This window comes from Mesocricetus auratus, unplaced genomic scaffold, assembly GCF_017639785.1.
Source record: "Mesocricetus auratus isolate SY011 unplaced genomic scaffold, BCM_Maur_2.0 Super-Scaffold_100676, whole genome shotgun sequence".
NCBI classification, from domain to species: Eukaryota; Metazoa; Chordata; class Mammalia; order Rodentia; family Cricetidae; genus Mesocricetus; species Mesocricetus auratus.
In genome coordinates, this window is record NW_024429266.1 from 181113839 (window position 1) to 181135465 (window position 21627).

Below are 21627 nucleotides of genomic sequence, written 5' to 3' on the forward strand. Positions count from 1 at the left end.
ACGGGGTCTCACATACACGGGGTCTCACACGGGGTCTCACAGACACGGGGTCTCACAGACACGGGGTCTCACAGACACGGGGTCTCACAGACACGGGTCTCACATACACGGGGTCTCACATGCACGGGGTCTCACAGACACGGGGTCTCACATACACGGGTCTCACATACACGGGGTCTCACACACACGGGGTCTCACACACACGGGGTCTCACACACACGGGGTCTCACAGACACGGGGTCTCACAGACACGGGGTCTCACAGACACGGGGTCTCACAGACACGGGGTCTCACAGACACGGGGTCTCACAGACACGGGGTCTCACATACACGGGTCTCACATACACGGGGTCTCACAGACACGGGGTCTCACATACACGGGTCTCACAGACACGGGGTCTCACAGACACGGGGTCTCACAGACACGGGGTCTCACAGACACGGGGTCTCACATACACGGGTCTCACATACACGGGGTCTCACAGACACGGGGTCTCACAGACACGGGGTCTCACATACACGGGGTCTCACACGGGGTCTCACAGACACGGGGTCTCACAGATACGGGGTCTCACACGGGGTCTCACAGACACGGGGTCTCACAGATACGGGGTCTCACATACACGGGGTCTCACAGACACGGGGTCTCACAGACCCGGGGTCTCACAGACCCGGGGTCTCACAGATACGGGGTCTCACATACACGGGGTCTCACAGATATGGGGTCTCACACACACGGGGTCTCACACACACGGGGTCTCACAGACACGGGGTCTCACAGACACGGGGTCTCACAGATACGGGGTCTCACAGACACGGGGTCTCACAGACACGGGGTCTCACAGACACGGGGTCTCACATACACGGGGTCTCACACGGGGTCTCACAGACACGGGGTCTCACAGACACGGGGTCTCACAGATACGGGGTCTCACAGATACGGGGTCTCACAGACACGGGGTTTCACAGATACGGGGTCTCACATACACGGGGTCTCACAGACAAGGGGTCTCACAGACACGGGGTCTCACAGACACGGAGTCTCACAGATACGGGGTCTCACATACACGGGGTCTCACATACACGGGGTCTCACAGACACGGGTCTCACATACACGGGGTCTCACAGACACGGGGTCTCACAGACACGGGGTCTCACAGACACGGGGTCTCACATACACGGGTCTCACATACACGGGGTCTCACAGACACGGGGTCTCACAGACACGGTGTCTCACAGACACGGGGTCTCACAGACACGGGGTCTCACAGATACGGGGTCTCACAGACACGGGTCTCACAGACACGGGGACCCACACGGCTGCAGGGTCTTCAGCTGTCTTCTCTCCTGAAACTGACGTTGGCCCAAGCCCTCAGTTTGATTTCATGTACAAGTGTAGGCAAAAGCAACAAGAAACGGATGGTGACATCAAAAACCCTCAATTGGCTGACAGCCCCAGTGTACAGCCAATAGCTCAGATTGAGTACCAAGTCACAGTGCCTCATCCAAGTCACAGGCCTGGCCTCACTCAAGGAGGCCATGCCTGTGCTCCCTGTCTGCACATGAAAAGGTTCCCCACAGGGGCGATGTGGCCCCATTAAGGTAAACCAAGAGACCATAGTGGCGACTAGAGAAATGGTAGTGATTAAGAGCACTGGGTGTCCTTCTAGACGACCGGGGATCGATTCCCAGGGCTCACATGGGCTCAAAGCCATCTGTAACTCCAGTTTCAGGAGATCTGACACCTTCCATTTCCATGGGCATCAGGCATCCATGAGGTACACAGGAATCCATTTGCAAAAACATCCATACAATAAATAAATAAGTGTAAAGGGGGAGGAAGACTAGGAGAAGGAAAAAAGCATTTGCAGCAGTCGCCGCCACCGTCACCACAGACACCACCATGGCAGGAGACAGGATTCTGCAGCTGAACATCCCGACCGGGCTCTCTCCAGATCTGCCTCGACAGCTCCGGTCACACTCAGGAATGGGAAGGTCTCCCACAGTCTAGTTACTTCTCGATCACAGCAACACTCAGAGGCCGAGCCAGAGCCCAGGAGCTGCCTCCTCACTGAGCACTGTGAGGAGGATGGCACATTCCTACTCATCCTCCCTCCCTCCCCTCCCTCCTGTCCTCCTGAACTGTCTGGCACAGGCTCCCCAGCGCAGGCTCTTCCTGCAGGTGGTTGTTCAGTCTGTTCACCTTCTGTGGCAGGAATGATTTAACATGGAAGCTATCATTTTAACCATCCTGAGGCCATGTTACATATATGACTGCTACCTATTTCCAGAACTTTTCATCATCATCAACAGAACCCATAGTCCCAAAACGCAGTAACTCCTGTTCCCCTCATCTCTCTGGCACACAGAAATCTCTATGTTGCTTTGTTTCCATGAATTTGACAATTCTAGGTGTTGCCTGTATGTGGAATTATGTATCTGTCCCTTTAAAACTGTGTGGCATTTTTAATTATGAGTATTTGTGTTTATGAGAAGGTATGTGTATATGTGTGCAGAGGCATCGGCTTCCCCTGGAACTGAACTGAGTGCAAGGAACGGAATTTGGGTCCTCTGCAAGATCAGTAGGTTCTTAACTGATGAGCCGTCTCCCCAGCCCCTATATGTCTTTTTATGTCTGGTTCCTTGCATTCCTTCCCTGTTCGTGGCTGAATAGTATTCCACCATGGCAAACACTGCATCCTCCTTATCCATTCATTCGCCCACCAATGAGCACCTTTTGATGGCTGAATGGTGCTCTTCTGGCTATGTCTGTAACAAGCAGAAAAGAGACACTATTACATATCTGTGTGAAAATGACTAAAATTAAAGAAGCAGGTAAGGAGAGAGGACGACTAGAACACAGACACTGAGTACTAGAACCACTTTGAGAAACTGCTGAGCAGTGGTTCTTGATGCTAACCACACATTCACCTAAAACAGCAATTGCATTCTTGTTGATGCAGGCAACAGAGATGAATGTGAGCTGGGCATGGTGGTACAGGCCTGTGATCCCAGCACTCGGGAGTCCAGCCTGAGGCTACATCTTGAGTACCAGGTCAGAGGTCACAAAAACAAAACAAAAGCTAAGAACAACAACAAAAACAAAGGAAGAGAGGTCAAATATTGTGCCATGGGGCAGATAGGGAGAGAAAGTAGGTCTATGCTGACTAAGAGACTAGCACAGGAATGCTCATATCAGCTTGGCTTCTACTGGGAATAGCCCAAATGATCAACAGCAATTCAAATGGTTTGGTACAGTGCAACTATACCATAACAAAGTAAATAAAGAAAAAAAAGATTAAATAATATGGATCTCTCTCTCTCTCTCTCTCTCTCTCTCTCTCTCTCTCTCTCTCTCTCTCTCTCTCTCTCTCTCTCTCTCTCTCTCTCTCTCTCTCTCTCTCTCTCTCTCTCTCTCTCTCTCTCTCTCTCTCTCTCTGGTCAGAGATCAGACTGCTGGTCCCATTCACCCCCAGGAAGAACAGAAGACCCCAGCAGCTATTTACCTTGTTGTGTATCCAAGAGTGTACCCTAATCCTTGATATGCCCTCTTGTGGATTCGCCTAACCCTAGCCCACCAGTCCCGCCCACCAGTTCCCAAATAACCACTCTAAGGCTTAATATTAATTATAATTGTTTGGTCAATGGCTCAGGCATATTACTGACTAGCTCTCACAATTAAATTAACCCATATTTATTTACTAATCTATGTATTACCACATGGTTGTGACTCACTGGTAATGTTCTGGCATCTTACTTCTATGGCTGCTACATGGCTTCTCCCTGACTCTGCCTTCTTTGTCTCTACATCTTTGTCTGGACTTCCTGCCTGGCTCTATTCTTCATGGCCACTGGCCAAATCAGCTTTCTTTATCAACCAATAAAAGCAACACATACTCACAGCATACAGAAGCACATCCCACATCAAACTATAGTTGTCTTTTGGTATCCACATAGGACCAAATCCCAAAAACCCAAGTTCCTTCTGGTCCATGGCAGAATAATTTGCAGATAATCTATGAAAAGCCTCCCAAATGTTTTACTTCTTCATTTATTTACTCATCTTTCCATCCATCCATTTGTTCAATTTGAGGCAGAGCCTAGGCTGACCACAACCTGGCTGTATAGAGGAGATAACCCTGAACTTAACCATCCTGCCACTACCTCCTAAGACGCCACCTGCCAGTTTATGTGTGATGAGTTTGAATACAGGACTTGCCTGTAAACTGGGCAAGCATTCTATTAACTGAGCTACCTCCTCAGCTACACTCCATGTATTTTAAAACAACTCTAGACAACTTGTAGTACAAGACAATGTTTATATTGTGCAAATAGTTGCTACAGTGCCTTGTTTAAGGAATAATGACTAAGTCTGCATATTCAGTGCCTCATTGTATTGTTTAGGATAAGTCTATGCATACTCAGTACTGAAGGAGAATTCAAGGGTACAGAGGGCCCACGGCACTGTGACACACAGCAAATGAAGTGCACAAGTTCATGTCCCGTGACAGAGACGAACACAAAAGGGCGACCCTGCATGGCTCCATTTATTTAAAGATTAACAATAATGAAGCTTCAAAACTACAAACAGAGTTCCAAGGTGGTGGCACACACTTTTAATCCCAGCACCTGGGGGACATAGGCAGGCGGAGCTCTTTGAGTTCGAGGCCAGTCTGGTCTACAGAGCGAGTTCCAGCACAGGCTCCAAAGCTACAGCGAGAAATCATCTCAATAAACCAAAAAGAAAACCTACACTCAAAAGTCCTGTTTGATGGCCCAGGCCGAGGCCTCCTATAGACTAAGAAGAACTCCTCTACCCTCCCAACCTCTCCATCTAGAGACCCAATTTTCCAACTCCACCCGTAGCTACAGAAGGACTGATTCTAGTAATAAGCACTCCATCCCTAAGAGTTCACAGTTGTGGCTCCCCTGACCTTATAAGATGGCTCAGTGGTTAAAATCTTGAGTTCTGCCAGGCAGTGGTGGCACATGCCCAGTACTTGGGAGGCAGTGACAGGCAGATTAAGACCAGCCTGGTCTACAAAATGAGTGCCAGGACATCCAGACCTGTTACACAGAGAAATCCTTTCCTGAAATACATACATGCATACATACTTGAGTTCTGTTCTAAGCATCCACATCAGCACTCACTGTTGCCTGTAACTCCAGTTCCAGGAAATCCTATCCCTCTTCTGGTCTCCATGGGCGCCTGCACTTTCACATAACTTAAAATATTTCTTAAAGTCAAGGGTTTGCATATTTTACAGAACACATATTATACAGCTGCATGAAAGGCAGGCACCTTCTGTATCCTAAGCCCAACATCTAAGGGACAGCCAGCAGCATGCATGAATGGGATCCACACTAGACTTCACATACTAAGAACTGACCCAACACTTCTTGGCATATGATCTGGCAGACAGCTGGGAGCCCAGTGGGGTGCGGCTTCTGACCAGAGCCAGGGGTGTGTGCCTTATAAACAGCAAGTAGGACACATGCTTCCTGCCCGGCAAGCTCTCCACTCCCTGAGCCATGTCTATGTTCAGTTGGGAACCAGAGCCACCAAGTCCAGTGTGGGCCAGTTAGGGTCAGGGTCTCTACATGGGCACAATGAGACTGTGAGTGGTGACTTCAGCCAGGCTTGAGACAAGGGCCAGACTTCAGCATCTTATGAAGAACTCATCTATTTCCTTCTGCAGGGTGACCCAACCATGTCTGAAGGAGCCAGATAAACACTGCGTGCTCAAGAAAGAAAGGCCTTTCCAGTTTCAGGGAAGAGTCTGGTAAAGAAGGCTCCCATCCTTGTACTAGACTGAAGCAATCACAGTCCTTTGTGGCAAGCAGGCCTATCGGCGACAGGCAACCTAGTACAGGAAGAGGCTCTACTCAAGCCACAACTCAGAAGGCACTAGAACAACACACGCTGGACACCTGAGCCCCTCATACAGGCCAGGTGTGTGCACTGAAGATCTTTATGCCACAGCATCACAGTCATTTGTCCCATTTGGATCTCGGGTCAGATATGCCTGTCCGAGGCCCTCAGAAATGGCCTCCGGATTTCCTAACTCCAGGCAGTGGAGTACAAAGCCTGATTTTTCCAATGCACCAAACAGCTTCTAATCTAACGCCTGCTCTTCCTGGGCCAACTGGACACAACTTCAAAAGCATGACTCCAGCGCATGGAAAAACTTGTGCAGTGACACAAAGAGAGCTGATGGTCTGAGACGCCCTCCAAGGAACAGGGAGAGACCAACTCCGTGAATGTAACGACAGAATAGAAGGACGGTAAAAGAGGAAAAGCAGGCCACCATAAAGAGAGACAGTGATGGAGTAAACCCAAGGATGTATAAGCATGAAAGCAATGGCAGCCCAAGAGAGGATCAGAACAGGAGCCTAGACTGAAGGCTGGCGGGAAACAGGAGGTGTTTCATCAACAGAAGAACATATTCGGGATCTGTGCACAGACTCCCTGCAGGAAAAGCTGTGAGTTCTGCATCACAGGACAGACTTATGCCAAACTAAGAACTATTTAATCAAAGTAGGAGAGCTACAGACTGTAAGCCTGTCCACTCCTAAGACAGCTGACCCCGTGACAGAACAACAGCCCACTGTTCCCATCCCTCACCAGAGAGTCTGAGCCATCAAGATAAGTCCACAATAGGTGGGCAAAGCTGAGAGCCCTATCACCCACTGGACCACAGCACGTGCTTGCTCTGTCAACACAAGGGGACCCCTATTCCACATGATTCCCATTCTCATGCTATATGTTCACAGCCGCCCGACAGCACTTTTCTCTGGTCTGCATTCTCCTTGAGACCCTGCAGACTGCATGCCAGAGGAAGTCTACCAGAGAAACGCCACAATCAGACAGGGGCAAAAGCATCAACATCAGTGACCGTGGAAAGCAGCTACAAGGGTATAGGGACCTGCCTGTCCATCCGCGGCCAATAGCCAGCAAGATACCAAGCCATGGTCTTCAGCACTTTCTCATTCCATTTTTCTGGAGAAACGGACCTGATGTTTAAGAGGGAGATCCAGCTGGTTCTCCCCAGGAGGTGGGGCTCTCTGGCAAAGACCGACATCATAACATGCTAAGACGAGCTTCGAATGTCATGTGAGACACCAGTGGTCATTGTTTAACACACAGCAATTCTCAATTTGCAGAAGAATTACCATGCTCTTGCACGCCTCGTTGTTTGATTTATGCTAGGGACAGGACCCAAGCTCTCTCACATGCTACGCCACGCTCCTCCACTGAGGGATCATGCAAACCACCACCGTGCTTTATACAAGGCTCTGCCAGGGTACGCCCACTGTGAGGAGTGAAGGAGGTGAGTTACAGCTTCTCAGGTACCTGGTCAGTCTTTACAGTGGGACATGAAGTTTGCTATATTCATCATAAACCGCAGAGACACTCCAGTATCAGACCCCAGCCAAATTGGATCTCTGTGGAGACATGGTCTACATATCTCCCTCCACCCCAACTAGTACTAGAAGCTACCATGCTTAGAGGGGAAAGGATATGGCACACATTCAGCTGAGTGGCTGGAGACTCAGCTCATGCACCCTTAGGCGGCCTCCACGAGCATACAGATCACTACCCACCCGCCCAGCAGATCTCTACTTTCTCCAAGCAGAAAAACAGCAACAGAGGAGAACTGCCTATCAACGGTTGAGCAATAGTCCAAAGAATTCCAGAAGGTGACGTGTATGATTTGGGTTTGGGTGTTTTTGTTCAGGGAAAAGTGAACCAGCTGTACCATCCTGTCTCTTTTGAGGTAAAGCTACACCACAACACATCCAAAGATAGCCCGGTGATTGTATGTTTGCAAGGAAGTGCTACACACCCATGAAACCCCTGTGGGTGGAGAAGACCATGTACCGAGTGAGTGATCGTGGCCGCCGGGTACCCAAGGAAGGGAAATACAGCCCAGGGCCACCAAGGTCAGTCTGACGGTTAGGAGGGACTCCTGTCCAGTCCTCTGTGCTGCCAACAGGGCCGCCTGTCAGATGTACCCACGTAACGATCTGGAAATGGCAATTAGGACAAGTGTTAATTCACGATCACAAAGGGATAATGATCAGAGACCTCACCGAGTCTGTGGTCTGTCACCAGCATGCACACCTCTGAGAACAAAAGAGCTTGGAGGTATGGCCATCAGTGCTCTCTGCTACACAAAACCCTGAGGGGACCTGGCCCTCACTGGTTTCCAGACGACATGAGCAGATTCTGAGAATGAGGATTAGTAATTTGGCAGCCCCAAACCCAAGTCTGGAAGGACCTTATAGGCACCTGTGAGAGATGAAGGAGGGGCCTGCTCTGAAGGCCACCAGCAGCCCAACTGTTCCTTCTGTGCCACAGGGCCCCAGTGAGGCAGAGTGCTGCCCAAGCCCTTTAATGGGAGGCGATGCCAGATATCACGTCCTCCGTATTGTGCTAAAGGTCACCTCTGTGGACACTGACAGGGAAAGAACCTCCTAGCATTTACAAGGAACCACATGAAAATGTTTCATAGGGCCTGGCGATGCGGAAAGGACCACAAATTCAAGGCCTATCCTAGGCAAATTAGAGAGACCCTGTCTCAATAAAAAAGCAAGAGAGCTGGGGGTGTAACTCAGCATACAGTGCTCGCCTAACACACACAAGGCCTTCCGTCCAGGCCCGGTATCCCCTCCCTGCCCCAGAAAAAAGAACACTTTTGTGATTATTTATTTTCCTAAATCAACGCCTCTCCCTATCCTTTCTTGGGCCAGGGGATGTGGCTTCTTTCAAAAGGCCCGCCTCCTCTTAAAGCAGAAGATCAAAGTCTCCCAGGTAAGGCCCGCCTCCTCCTAAAGCAGAAGATCAAAGTCTCCCAGGTGCAAAGAATGTCGAGCACGAGCAATGTCTTCAGCTCTCCCACATCTGAGGCACGGGCTTTGCCACTAAATCAAGGGAAGGCAGCGGGCTCTGCTCCCACCTCAGCTGAGGGGGTCAACTGAAGGGAACAAAGAGCAAGAGCTTTGCTGCCTGCTTCTGGGGCCTCCGCACAGACAGAACAATGAGGCTGAGTTTTACGCCATGACGTCACCAGTCGCCAATCACCACAGACGAGGCGGAGCAGGTTTTGTCTGTGAGCAGCGCTAAGGCTGTCAGAAGGCAAAGGGCAGTGCAGGTAGGTGTGAGGCAGGTATTTCTATTCCCCGTCTCTGTGTGAAACTGTAGGGGAAAGCTGAGAAGCAGCCGGGAAGAGCTCACTAAGGAAAAGGAAAATCGGAAACCTGAAATGCTGCACCTGTGTGTGCGTGCTTGCGAGTGTGCGTGTGTGTGTGTGTGTGTCCCCTCCCCCACTGCTGACAGTGAAAGCCTTTGTTCCAGGAGGCAGCCAGTGAGTGACATCTTTCCCACTGCACCTTGCCAGGCAAAGAGCCAGCGTTTCAGGGAAGCTGTTGACTATCACTGGAGCTCCTGTGCGCAGGTGTGTTTTCAGCAGGCATTCCAAGCATCAAAGGGAGGGGGAGGGCAAGGAAGAGAGTGTGGCCGATCCACAGATGGGGTTTCCATCGAGTATCACAGCTGGAGGATCGTGGGACTTGGCGGTTGATTTGCAGCTTACTTTCCTCCAGAAAATACTGGCAATCTTATGAATGAAGCTGTGCGGCCAAGGCCAGGGTATGAACGCAGAGGCAGCAGGGCTCCAGTATTATTATAAAAGTGGAGGCCGAGGGCACAGAGCGACCCACCCTCTGTTCAGCAAAACACTCTTCCAGTCTGCCAAGCAGACACACAGCCAGTCATCCTGGGTATGAAACAGCAACCTGAATCCAAACAGAACAAACTTCTAGACATAGGCCCACACTGGTCACCAAAGACCCAGGAGAAAGCCTACAAGATAAATATTTTTTGTTTTGTTTTTAGTTTTAGTTTTTTGCAAGAGCCCAATGTTAGTATTCAGGCATCTGTCCTGGCCTGTCCTTAGGGTTCTGACAGGATACGCCCTCAGCTGCAGCCACTAAGAGCACCACCTGTGCATATCCACTATGTTCCCTTTTAAAAGGGCCATGCCCACCTCCCATCCTTTCTCTCCCTCTCCCTCTCTCCCCCTTTCCTCTCTCCTGCTGCTCCTGTCCCCAAGGCCAGTCTCCTCTCTCACCTTTTTATGATCCCTTTCCCTAATAATAATAATAATAATAATAATAATAATAATAATAATAAAAACTCTGCTTGAACCCTGTCGCATGGCATCTTTCTCTCATGCACTGCTTTTCTTAAATTACAACACCCAAGGACTGTGGGAGCCAGGCATGCATTGCCTCTTTAACTGACAGTGTGTTTGCTTGTAAGGGATGCAGGGCGCCCACAGTGATGGAAGGAAGAAGGCTGGACAAGAACAGGCTTCTCGTAACAGCTACATGGATATCACAGCACTGTACACCTCTGTGCTCCCAAAACTTTCTATTCACAATATATGTGACACGCCATCAAATAAAAATGTCCTACTTATATACCATGTGACTCTTTTTTTATACACAGCAAAACTAGCTGGGTGTGGTGGTCTATACCTGTAGGGTGTGGTGGTCTATACCTGTAGTCCCAGTGCTCAGGATACAAACCTGAGCTAAATGATGAGTTCCCTGCCAGTCTGAGCAAGCCTGATTCAATACAAACAATGATAAAAATTTGGTTAATAGGAAAAGAATTAAGACAGTAAGTATGCAACTGAGTGTGGTATATGACTTTGGGAGCCAGAGGAGAGAGGTCTCCGAGTTTGAAGCCAGCCTAGTCTATATAGCAAAATCTAGGCCAACCAGGCTACATAAATGAGACCTGTCTTAAAAATAAAGAGTCAGCCAGTCAATGGTGGCACACACCTTTAATCCAGCACTCAGGAGGCAGAGGCAGGCAGATCTCTGAGTTCGAGGTCTACAGAGTCAGTTCCAGGGCAATACAAAGAAACCCAGTCTTGGGGGTGGTGATGATGATGATAATGATAATAATAATAATAATAATAATAATAATAATAATAATAATAATAATAATAATGTAACAATAATAAAAGTCAAAGGCAATAAATATACAATCTAACATTTACTCCAGGCTAGACAGAGGTGACACACTTCAGGGCTGACTGTATAGACTGTGGGCTATAATTCTCCAAAGCTCCCAAAAGAAAGACCTGGCTCCCTCTCATACTCCTGGCTCTGCAGTTACCTTTTCCTAAGTTGCCTCCCAGCAAGGGAGGTCCTTTTCCTAGCTCGACTGGACCAGCGATGCAGTGGACTACAGCACAGGGCTCCCACCAGAAACCACCCAAGACCAGGGCTCACTTGCCCACCCGCCCACACGCATGAAATTCTCACAAAACGGACGCCTCCCGGGGCTCTGAGCCCAAGCTGAAGCTCACCAGTGGAGTCCCTCCACTGACAGGCAGGGCCGACACCAGCTGTGGGCTCTTGTCCTTAACCTCTTGGAGGCCCTGTGAGGATAACAAGCTCCCCTAAAAGGAAGAGAGAGCCCACATTAATTACCACCATTCTTAATGACCCCCCCTAGGATCCTCCCAAATAAAACAACAGCCTTACAAAGAGCTGCACCCTGAGATTTGGCTGCCCACTACCCCCAAGAGACAGGGTCCTGAGAACTGAGGTCTCCTCCACACCAGCCTGGTGACAGCAGCAGGAGCCCTCCACCCCACCAAGAATGTTTCTGCCTAGCCCACCACATCAAAGACCACAAACAAGGCAATTTTTCTGCCCAGAGATGGGAGAAAGAAGGGATGAGGGAAAGGGGAGCTATATTTAGTGAGTGGGCCAAGATAAAAGGAATGGCATGAGTCACCCAAACCAAGCACAGCTCAGCAAGGGGGTCGACCCACCAGAAGCCCGGGCGGGGCGGGGCAGAGCCAGGGGCAATCTGCTGAGAGCACAGAGGGACACAAGAGCAGACATGGGAGTTAGGGGAGAAAACAGAGGACACAGTATCATTTGGAGGCTGATGAGGTGCAAATCCCCTAAAACAGGTGTCCTCAAGAGCTATAATGAATTTTCCTTAGAGAACCCTCTAGAAGCTCAGAGGGCACAGAGAGGACTCTTGCCATGCTAGCTGGGGCAGGTGCATTTGCCTTGCTGTAAGCCTGAAAAGGGAGGGAAGCTTTGGCTTTTCTGAGCTCAGTAGGAAAAAAACAATCAGCCAGCACAGCATACACCCCCCCCCCCCAATCCTATGTTCTTCGCACACGGCCTCCTGCGTAGACCCGTGACCCAGTTTGCCCACTCACTGCCCAAAACGCAGCCCGGGGAAATGCTTTCAATGACCCTAAGAGGCTCCCAAGTGCTGCAAATGGATGTGTGGAAGATTCAGCAAGGTCTCCGAAGTGCCACACACATGCACACACCCACTGCATGCACATGCGGGCACCCGCACAAGGACATGGTAAACACCTGCATCCGCAGATGGCTGGGTAACACACATCCAATGTCGGCAGACTAGGATATATGGGCACTGTAAAAGCTTCCACTTAGGATGACAGCGGTATTTATTTAACAAGGACTCCCAAACACCGTGCAGAGCTCAGTCGTCATGGGAGGCACATGTCTGGTCTGAGGGAGTAGACCCAGGTTCTCACAGCTGCCTATTTTTAGCCTCTGGTTTTTCCTGCCTTCTTCCCCAGGGAAGGCCCCTCCCTCTGCTCTGCGGCTCACTGCTGGAGGCAGGACCCTGACACTGAACAGGAGGGTGGGGCTGCGAGAGCCTCAGCATCGCCTCCTGCCTCAGAGTATTCAGACTGAGAAGCCAGACCAAAGGGAGGGGAAGAACACTAATTTCTCAGGAAAATAGCAATGTGGCTGTAGAAAAGCAGTGTGTGAAATGCCTGTTGTCCATCAAGGTTCGGGGCTTGTAATCCGGCCAGCCCCCACCACTGCCCATGGAGGGTACTGTAGCTTGTACTTTACAGGTGACATTCTGCCCACCAAGACAGGGAGCAGTCACTCACCAGCCAGGATGGCTGTAATTCCAGCCATGGAACAGTGGTGCCACTTTCTAAGGCATGGTTCCCTGAGGACGAGGAAGCTTGGTGCAGTCTTGCTCTAGACAAGTGAGTCTCAACCTGCCGGCTGCGACCCCTCTGGGGGTGGACTGGCCTTTTCACGGGGGTCACACATCAGGTATCCTGCATATCACACATCTTCATTATGATTCATGACAGTAGCAAAATTACAGTTATGAAGTAGCAACGGAAATCATCTAATGGCTGGGGGTCACCACAACATGAGGAACTGGGTTAAAGGGTGGCAGCATCAGGAAGGCTGAGAGACACGTGGCACTCCTTTTACTAAAGCTCACAGTGCTACACGTGTGCAGCTGTCACGAAATCACCACAGCAGACTGCAGTGGGTCTGTTCATCCTGGCTGTGACAGAGTGACCTGTCACTCTAAAACCTGGAACTACAGGCACCTTGATACCCTGAAGAGAAGCAGAAGATTTTAACATGACTTAACAAGGTTTAGACACAGCAGAGGAGATGGATCCCATGGGAAATGACAGCCAGCTAGTTAGTATAACAAACGCCATGCAATATATATGAGAGTTCAGCACATTCACCACGCCTCATCTAGTCCACACACCACATCTGCCACTGACACCACATTGCTCCAAAGTCACCGTGCATACCTAGGAGACATCAACTCTCCACTCCTGGTTCTCTGGCTATACCGTGTAGATACACACGAGCTACAGACCTCTGGGATGGCCAGTACCATCCTCCTCCTCCACTTGCCATTGCATAGAAACTCTTTGATAATTTGGTGAGTCCTCCCTCATTTCCCTCCTGTCCTGGCGTCCAATACCTAAGAACAGCAGCACCACTTCTATCCCAGCTGGGGGGCGGGGGGGGGGCTACCAAACCCTGAGGGGAGACAGGGCTTGGCAAGGCAGGTATGTTCTCCCTCAGCCACACTTCAGCTCTCCCAGACCTTCACCCAGCAGCCAGGCTGCATTTCCTCTGCTACCCAGACTATGCCCCTCCCAAGATGGGAGATCACACAAGTCCCAGAACTCTGCTCCTCTGAAGCTTATGAGCCGTCCTGGAAACTATGAAACAATACAAGGCGAGAGACGGAGCATGACCCCAGAGGCTGCCTCTGTTCTGTTCCCTTTATAAAACAGAAGGTATCACAAAGACTAGCGAGGTCCAGTTGAGGTACCTGAAAATACCAGTTATGGCCAACCGCGTGAATGTATCCATCAGCTGCCACCACAGAGGACTTCTGTGCTAAACATTGCTGGATGCTGTACCTGCATCAGCTCACTTCTGTCTTCAGAATAATACTCTAAATATACGGCTACTCTCACTTTGAGGACCAGGAAATTAAATTACGGTTCAGAGAAGACCATTAACTCCCAGGGTCATGATGCAATGGAGAAACAAGGGCCGGCTAGTCCTAGAGCCTACGCCCCTTCCAACAGTGTCGCTCAGTAAATCCAAATGTACTATGAAACTCTTTGCTGTTTCCTATGAAAACACATCATTATCTTTCTGTTATTATTATCATCTGTCATTAAATTCCTCCTATGCTTCTATAGATATTTAAAAAAAATAGTGATTACTAATCTGCAGGTATTCATTGGTGCCTGCTCTGTACAAAGACCGTCCTGGATGCAGAGACCCAAAAGAAAGGAGTCTATATAAGAAGAAGTATTGCATTTAACTCAACTCAAAAGGTGGGACACAAGCGGAACCCAAGACTGCTGCGCAGGCAGTGAGTGCTGCTGGACACCCATTAGTGTGTCCTGCACAGCACTGCTGGCTTCCAGGGGTCCCAGAGGTGGATGGTGTGATGCTGTGTTCTAACAAGCTTACAGGCAGTGCTCCTGCCACCGCCTGACGAGGGGCTCAGGTACTTCAAACTACTACCTAAGAGGTCTGGAAGAGGCAAAGACAAGAGTGAATGGGGAAGTTTATAGAGAGGCATGGGGTGGGGTGTCACTGGGGACCAAGGAGGGAGGGAAGACACCTTGGGAACAGGAAGCACAAATGCTCCTCATTCCAGGCATGGGAGGGGGATGGAGGGGTGGGGCCGACACCTGGGAGAAGATGCAAATATACCTATTGTTACACTGCTTATTAGAGTTTGAACCTAGGAGGTCCCTGAGTTGAAGGCTTAAGTCACAGCCTATGGCACTATTAGGAGGTGGTGGACCCTGTGGGAGATGGGACCTGTTGGAATAAGTTAGGTCATTGAAGGCATGTCCTCAGAGGGGATATTGGGGCCTTAGCCCCTTCCCATCCCAGCCACCATGAGGGAAGCAGGTTTTTCCCACTGGACACTCGCACCATGGCGATGGGGTCCACAGGCCAAAGGGAACAGCGTCTTAGAGAGGGAAATTCAACTGCTCCACCACCCAATGGCATAGAGGCTAAAAGCCATGGACTCCGCAGACACCTGGACACCAGAAAGGTTGTTCTATGAGCTATCTGCCCCTAACCCTTACTGCTCACAGCAAACAGAAAAGGAAACCCCATTGTTGGTTCCACCCTGTGCCAAGTCTCCCAGAAGGAAGGACAAAGCAGTGATGTTCTCGGCTTCCTGGCTGGGCCACTTCCTTCACTGTCTCGGACGGTGGCACTACCCTTGTTCAGCTAGTTCCTAGCGACAGAAACAAGTGTAGACCACTACTACAGCCTCAAGTGTGCATTTTAAAAAGCAGCAAGGTGGTACAGGGACAGAGGACCGTACTCAGAGTCAGACTGAGGCAGGGGAGCTGCCACTGAAAAGGGTCTGCCTGCACCAAATGCAGCATCTGCACATCTGACCTGGGAACACAGGTGAGCAATAGGAAGCTGCAGAGCATGGGGAATAAACTGCAACCCTTCCCCACGGGTCCCAGCAGAGCACGGGGAATATACTGCAACCCTTCCCCACGGGTCCCAGCAGAGCACGGGGAATATACTGCAACCCTTCCCCACGGGTCCCAGCAGAGCACGGGGAATATACTGCAACCCTTCCCCACGGGTCCCAGCAGAGCACGGGGAATATACTGCAACCCTTCCCCACGGGTCCCAGCAGAGCACGGGGAATATACTGCAACCCTTCCCCAAGGGTCCCAGCAGAGCACGGGGAATATACAGCAACCCTTCCCCAAGGATGCCAGCAGAGCACGGGGAATAAACAGCAACCCTTCCCCAAGGGTCCCAGATGAGGGTTCATGACTCCCTCTCACAGCACACACACCTGATACTTAATCATCTCTATTCAGCAAGTGGAACACCTCAGCACAGAACTACCTACTTGTCCAAGGCCTGTCTCAAATCCACCCAAGGAAAGAAACAATTGCTACAGGTTATCATAAAGTCAAATGGCTTTTCTGTTATGGTATAGTAAGACAGCCATAGGATTCACTTCTAGAAAATTCAACAGTAACATTTCCTAGGGGTACCCTGCAAGAGTTTAAAAAAAAAAACATAGTTCCCAAGGTAGAGCCGACTGGAAGGCTGAGAGTCCCAGGGCTCACAATCCTGCCTGTGCTGGGGCTGGAGCCACACTGCTTCCTGTAAAGGTACAGGACTGGACTTGTGAGATTCAACCTTTCAGAGGCAGCAATCCTTCCAACCTAGAACCAGTGGGAAGATGCTCCGACTCCTGGCAGCCCCTTCTTCTCTCCAGACTCTTCCCACACTGGTGCTTTCCTGTAAGACCTACTAAGCGAGCCTCCTGCACACACCCATGCTTCCCCTAAGCGAGCCTCCCTGCACACACTGCTTAGCTCTGCACCAGGGGCTGTGGTGTGAAGTCCCCTCTGACACCTTTGAAGCTTAGCCGTCAGTAAGAGTAGAGAGGTGGACCAGGGGTCAGGCATGATGCTGCATGCTTGTAATACCAGCACCTGAGATGGCTGAGGCAGGAGGATCACCAGTTTCAGCCAGCATGGACTGTCACAAAAACAAACCGACCAACAAAAACCAAAAGCTACGGAAAGGGCTTTAAGGGTTCCACCCTTAGGAAAGAGTGTAATGCCCCGGTCACAGGATGGGTTACCGAGAAGAAACTGGGTTGGGCTGGCTTCCTCTGACTGGTACCTCCTGCCAACTTGCTCTTCTGCCACACGATACGCAGTAAAAAGGCCCTGGCTGGGTTCCACACTTTGGGACTTTCTGGCCTCCACAACTGTGTCAGTCTGTGATATTTAGTGCATAGTAGAAAATTAACTAGGACACAGGACAAGCTGGAGTCCTCATCCTCAAGTTTGCCACTCCACTCTCACAGTCGGTTCAAATCTGCTGCAGTTCTGGCCCTGGGGTAGAACCAGCCCAACCTGGGGATGTTTTGAGGGAAGGGTGGGAAAAAAGAAAAATGAAGAGAGAATGATGTTCACCAATGAACCAATGTTACGTCATAAAAACTTAAGTAGTTTTTGTTGCAAAGTTACAGAAAAAAATCTGTCCGCAAGCTGGGCAGCCCAGTGGAGGGCTAAAGTTACAGAAAAAAATCTGTCCACAAGCTGGGCAGCCCAGCGGAGGGCTAGTGAGAGCCATAATATGTGACAGATGACTCTGAAGTTCTGGAGAGAGCATGAGTCTTTCTACACACGTGACTTGAGGGGGTTTCTTAACCTGTTTTCCTGATTGCAAAATAAGGCAGTCTGCAGACTAGAGAGAAGGCTCAGTGGTCAAGAGCACTTCCTGAGGACCCAGATTCAATTCCCAGCACCCACATAACTCCAGTTCTAGGCGCTCCAAAACCCTCTTCTGGACTCTGCTGGTACTGTATTTGCATGGTATACAGACACATATGCTGGCAAAATACACATACGCATAAACAGAAATGAAACAAACAAGAACCAAAAAATCTCAGAGGAAGGTAGTAACACGTGAAAATTCTGGGCCGGTGCCTGATACACAGCTAGAGATGACAACAGTGACAATTCCCGACAATCCCCAACATCAGAACACCAGTGGTAACACCACAACATCAAACCTAGAGCTCTCATTCAACAGGCCTCGGACACGGGATGGCAGGAAGTACTCTTCTGGCCCATCCCTTCCTCTGTCCAAGAGTCAAAGGAAAGTACCAGTCTCCAGGCACTGTCTGATCCCAACACCAACAAAAACACATTGCTGACCTTGTCCTCTGTCCACAAGGCCCAGGCCCAGCTCCAAATGAAAAGCACCAGCAAGTGAACTTGATATTTAATAAGCCCAGGAACAGCTCATGGCAAGGCCTGGGTCCCCCACCTCGAAAGCCAAATCTTTCCCTTGATGGATGGTAAACAACCACACCGCAAATGACAGCCCAAGGTATGTGAGCCATCCTGATGCTCTCTGGGACAAGCGGACATGGGCAGAGACCCTAAGGAACTGGAGAAAGACTGTGATATTTATATCAACTATGGGATTAGAAAAATGTGATAGTCTCTGATAGTGAGAAGAGAGAAATTCTCCTTTGCTAGGATGCAAGCCCCAAGGGGTAGGAATTTTTGCCTGCTTTGCTTATTGCCATTATCTTTAGTTCTTGAAACTATGCCTGGAACACTTGATTGAATGAAAAAAGAGACAAAAATCCCGTATGGTTAAGGCCAAAAGTTTTGAGTCAAACTGAATTGGATTCAAATCTTTTTCTGTAGCTATGAGGAAGCTGTGTGACTGTAATAATCCACTCAGCCTCTCTGGTTTTTCTCAGGATAAATGGCGATGATTTAATCCTCACAGAATGTCTAGCACATGGTAACCTCTGAGAAATGAAAACTATGAGCTACTACCTTTCCCCTGCCAATGCCTTCAAATTCTCCCTAACTCAGAGTAGAAAGTGTCCACAATTAAGAACCAAAGACTGCCAGGAGAGGCTGCCACTCACTGGTAGCCCAGCTCCTACCCACCACCCATACTGTTGAACACACCAACCAAACCCCCTCTCCACTTCTTCGGAAACTGAAACACAGCAACAGTGTGACAGGTCTATTTCTCTACACCTCAATGTGTTGATGCAAGAGATAGAAATAGATCTCCAGGCTTGGAAGCCCCAGACTAAGGTCACAGAAGGTTTGCACTGGAGACTGGTAAGTCTCTGGCTTGCTCACTGAGTAGGTACAGAGCCCATGTTTCCTAAGGCCCAGGGTCCAGGAAGAGGAGTGACTTCAGTTTTGATCATAAATCTTATTGTAGGCCAATAAGTGATGTTTGGAAACAGTTTTTGGGCAAAACAGAATAAGAGAGCAAGAAGAGAAGCTCCAGTGTTTTTAGTAGTATCTGCTGTGGTGTTTTGAAGGAAAACGGCCCCCAAAGAGAGTGGCATTATTAGAAAGTGTGCCCTTGTTAAGGAAGTGTGTCATGTGGAGGCAGACTTTGAGCTGTCACATATGCTCAAGCCACATCCAGTGAAATAGAACACTTCCTGTTGCCTGCAGATCAAGATGTAAGAACTCTCATCTCCTTTTCCAGCAACATGTCTGCCAGTATGCGGCCATGCTTCCCACCACAACAATAATGAACTAAACCTCTACACTGTAATCTAGTCAACCCAATGAAATGTCTTCCTTATTAAGAGTTGCCATGGTCATGGTGTCTCTTCACAGCAATGGAAACCCTGACTAAGACAGAAGTTGGTACCAGGACTGGGGTATTTCTGTGATAGGCCTGACCATGTTTTTGTTTGGACTTTGGGCTGGGAAAGCAGTGGAATGCCTGAAGCACTGTTTAATGGGCCATAATAGTAGGAGTATGGAAGACAATGGTGCTGAGAATGATTTGAACTGTGGGGGGCTGGCTCAAGAGCTTTCAGAGGAGAAGAATTTTAGCACGGTGCCTAGAGATCATTCTTGTGATATTTTGGTGGAGTGGTTCTTTCTGCTCTTGTCTGAAGAGTCTACCTAAGGTTAAAGTGAGAGTTTTGGATAATTCTGTTGGGAGAGGCAATATCAAAGCAGCCTAGTGTAGACTTTGTTGTGTGGTTATTACTGGTTACTCTTACACAGATTTATAATGAAAAGGAGCAGAAAAATGTAAACTCTGAGGAGAAAAGGGGCACCAGGAAGTAGAATGGAGCTGGAGAGGAACAGATTAAGAAATGGAATAAAGGGAGTGATGGCCTCAGGGCAAGATACCATCCAGATAAATTTCCAATCTATAAAAGGGAATTCAAGAAAAGTCAAGAGTCAGGTGTGATGGTGCATTCTTTTAATCCCAATACAGGGAAGGCAGAGGCTGGTAGATCTCTGGGCTTGATCTACAGAGTAAGTTCCAGGATAGCCAAGCTTAGGCAGTAAGGGTAACTGCTGACAACAGAAAATTGTTAAAGATAGGCCGGGCGTTGGTGGTGCACGCCTTTAATCCCAGCACTCAGGAGGCAGAGGCAGACGGATCTCTGTAAGTTCGAGACCAGCCTGGACTACCAAGCGAATTCCAGGACAGCCTCCAAAGCCACAGAGAAACCCTGTCTCAAAAAAACCAAAAAAAAAAAAAAGTTAAAGATATAATTGAATAAGGGGGCCATGTTCCAGCCTCAGTAAGCAGCAGAACTTGGCAACTTCATTCATGTGGTTCTGGAGTTAAGGACAGAAGAAAGGGGCTATGGAATTTGCCTCCACAACTAAGGAATACCACTAAGGCCAGACGTGTTATCAGGGGTGTCCCTACATGGAGGTCTACAGAGAGGCCACTGTAAAGTTGAAGTCTGAATTGTCTTGGAGACCTAAGATGGAGGTGCCAGAGCCATGGGATACCTGCTGAGGAGGCTGCTAACAGGGAGGGAACCAGCCCAAGAGAAAGGAGTGTGTTGTAGCCAACAAAGTTGAACAGAGTTGGAGATCTGAAGAGCATTTGACATCAGATATGAGACACAGAGTGTGGAGTTGGCCCAGCTGGTTTTGCTCTTGCTTTGGTCCAGTATTTATTTCCTCACTATGCTCCCTTCCCTATGTTGTGGAATGGTAATGCATATCCTATGTCATTGCATGTTGGAAGTATGTGATCTGCTTTTTTATTTTTATTTTACAGGGGATTACAGTTAAGAGATTGCATGAATCTCAGAAGAGACTTTGAACTTTAGACTTTTAAATAAGTTTGAGACTGTGATAGGCTATGGACACTTCTGAAGTTGGATTGAATGTATTTTTGCATTATGATATGGCTACAAGCCTTTGGGGTCAGAAAGTGGCATATGATGGTTTGAAAGAAAATGGCCCCCAAAGGGAGTGGCACTATTAAGAAGCGTGGGCTTGTTGGAGGAAGTGTGTCACTATGGAGGCAGGCTTTGAGGTCTCATATGTGCTCAAGCCACTCCCAGTGAGATAGACTGCTTCCTGTTGCCTGTGGGTTAAGATGTAAGAACCCTCAGCTCCTTCTCCAGTACCATGCTGCCTGCATGCTACCGTGCTTCCCACTATGACAATAATGAACTAAGCCTCTAAACTACAAGTGAGTCGCCCCAATTAAATGCTGTCTTTTAAGAGTTGCTGTGGTCATGGTGTCTCTTCAGAGCAACAGAAACCCTAAGACACCTGTTCTCACAGATCACAGTGCAGCTGTAAAACTGACACAGAGGGACCCTGTCACTGCTGGCCAGGGAGACCTCACCTATAGCTTCCCACTGACCTCTCCAAGGAAGAAGGACAAAGGAGAGGACTAAGGCCATCCAGCCACAGTGGGTCTACA

The 21627-nt window shown here is 49.2% G+C and overlaps 1 protein-coding gene and 1 long non-coding RNA gene across 2 annotated transcripts in view; one reads left to right on the forward strand and one right to left on the reverse strand.

Annotated features, from left to right (window-relative positions):
* The window catches only part of Mical3 (microtubule associated monooxygenase, calponin and LIM domain containing 3), a 179663-nt gene that overhangs the window by 124392 nt on the left and 33644 nt on the right, over positions 1-21627 (reverse strand). Inside the window, 1 exon segment of the mRNA XM_040737544.1 lies at positions 11385-11477. The gene's annotated coding sequence lies outside the window, so the exon portion shown is untranslated.
* Positions 5744-10485, forward strand: LOC110340166. The gene is made up of 3 exons (XR_002381933.2): positions 5744-9155; positions 9359-9458; positions 10325-10485. It is a non-coding gene; the product is annotated as an uncharacterized LOC110340166 (long non-coding RNA).